The sequence below is a fragment of the Diadema antillarum genome, unplaced genomic scaffold, assembly GCF_040938485.1.
Source record: "Diadema antillarum isolate AM-2024a unplaced genomic scaffold, OU_Dant_1.0 seq00001992_RagTag, whole genome shotgun sequence".
In the NCBI taxonomy this organism is placed as follows: Eukaryota; Metazoa; Echinodermata; class Echinoidea; order Diadematoida; family Diadematidae; genus Diadema; species Diadema antillarum.
Genome location: NW_027272648.1, coordinates 2,352 through 4,702, shown reverse-complemented (window position 1 = coordinate 4,702; position 2,351 = coordinate 2,352).

Below are 2,351 nucleotides of genomic sequence, written 5' to 3'. Positions count from 1 at the left end.
TGTTCTGTTAAAAATATGAAATAAATTTTGAATTGAATTTGAATGAAATTATCAACCAAGTCCTTGTAGTATGGCTGGTTTGCAGATCGAATCAAAGACAGCACTTTCCGACGGTGTGCCAAATATACCGACGATGAATTTAGAACCTGTAGTCCCTCCCCTGCCTTTCCATGTTTCTCCTGACTCGCATTTCCTATCTTTGTTGAGTACGACTGAGTGTCAGTCCTGATGCGGACAGGGTTTTGTTTAGTTTCATTTTGTTTTGTTTTGTTTTGTCTGTTTAAGTATCAAGGAGCATGTTTGTGAAGAGTGTCAATAGCAATGGAGTTGAAATGACATACATACCCTGTCTGGGTTGTTACAATCAGTGCACTATTTTCAGCGTACCGATAGATCATTACGAATTCAGGAAGACACTAAAAACGAGAGATTGCATCTTCGTTTATAGACATTTAGGGAGTCACTGATATGAAACTCTTGTACCTGATAGTCTTAGTTCCTTTCTTTTCGTTTTTCGGAGCCAGAAGGTCACACAAAATGACTAAGTGCTAGCGTAATCAGACATATTTCACAAATATAATATATATGTATTGAAACAAAGAGAGGGAAAACTGACCAGAAACAAATAATAATGTTCAAAGTTTTCACTATATAATAATACACTGACGTATGGGATAATGTAGACATAATAATAGATGGGATATGATATATGACACAAACCAAATTGTTTCTCGAAGGTCGTGTGTCTACTTAAAGATATTGTTTACCATTGGGAGTAGGGATTTTAAAAATGCTTGAGCAATAACATTGACAGATATGTGTAGGTCAGTTGTACCACTAAACATTCTACATAGAAATATATCGCAATAAAGCCTAAAACAAAAGGAGATATCACTATTTTTCTCATTAAACCATATCTGTAGATGGTTTATTCTGGAGACAACTTTATTAGAACTATTGTTCACATTTTGTATATATTTACCAATACTCACGACATTGGTCATACTGATTAACGCTTTTGCATTGGTTGTTTCTATCCCTAACTCACATTCTATACCTATTTTGAAGCACTTAAGCTGGTTTTTTGTTGTTGTCATGTACAAATAGTAAGTAATGTCTGTAATAAAGTAATTGTCATCATGCAATGTTCCTCACACATACGTTATAGGAGTGGACAACTTGTCTTCATCATTAAAGGACAAGTTCACCTTCATAGACATGTGGGTTGAGTGAATGCAGCAATATTAGTAGATCACATCATTGAGAGTTTGAGGAAAATCAGACAATCCGTTCAAAAGTTATGAATTTTTGAAGTTTCTGCTCACTCAAGGCTGGATGAGAACACTACCATAGCTTGTGATGTCACATGAGTACAACGATATAAAGAAAGAATAAAGAAAATTCAACATATTTTCACTTTTCTTGCATAACAAAAGAACACTTGACTTCTCTCTTTCAGAAGGCAGGGGGAATAATATTACCCTTAACATATGTCAGTAACAAGTCGAAGAAATGTGCACTTATTCAAAAAGTCAAGTTTTGTGAAATTCTCTTTTTATTTTCTTTATATGGTTGTACGCATATGACATCATACACTGTAGTAGTCTTCTCATCCAGCAGTGACTACTCAGATACTTTAAAAATTCATAACTTTTGAACGGATTGTCCGATTTCCCCAAACCTTCACTGATGTGTTCTACTAATATTTCTGCATTCACTCAATTTACATGTATATAGAGGTGGACTTGTCCTTTAAATTTTAGTCATCTTGCTGGAGACTGCAAGAGGCCTGTGAAGATGCGATCTCTCACAAATATACTAGGCATGCCAGAGCCAAATTCTTTTCGTGCACTTTGGTTTATATTTCATCGATTTTGTTATAATCATTAGTGGTACCGTATACTACGTGTGCCATCCAAGCTTCGCGACAACGCTTTCTGATCAATTACTTCGATTAAAGAGCATAGAAATAAGAACTTCAATTACAAACTAGACAGGGGACAAAGCCAATGTGGTCAGAGAGAAAACCAGAGAGCCAGAGGAAACCATTCTGGACAGGAAAGTTTCGATAAAATAAACAAAGACAGGCGTGTCAAGATGTAGAAACTGTCATGCCCCCATCACATCCCTTTACGTTGATACCCGCTGCTGCCATTGTTATTAATTCAGTGATGGACCTTTGATGCAGTCACTACGGCAAAGAAAGTGACAATGTATGCTGTTAATTTGGTGTACTTAGAACTTTTTATGGCTTGTCAGTTTGTCGGCTAGCGATTCTCCCTAAATCGCTTCACGGAGCCTGCTCGGTTCTGCAGCAAATATGACTTGTCAACTCTGATGTGCGGTATAGC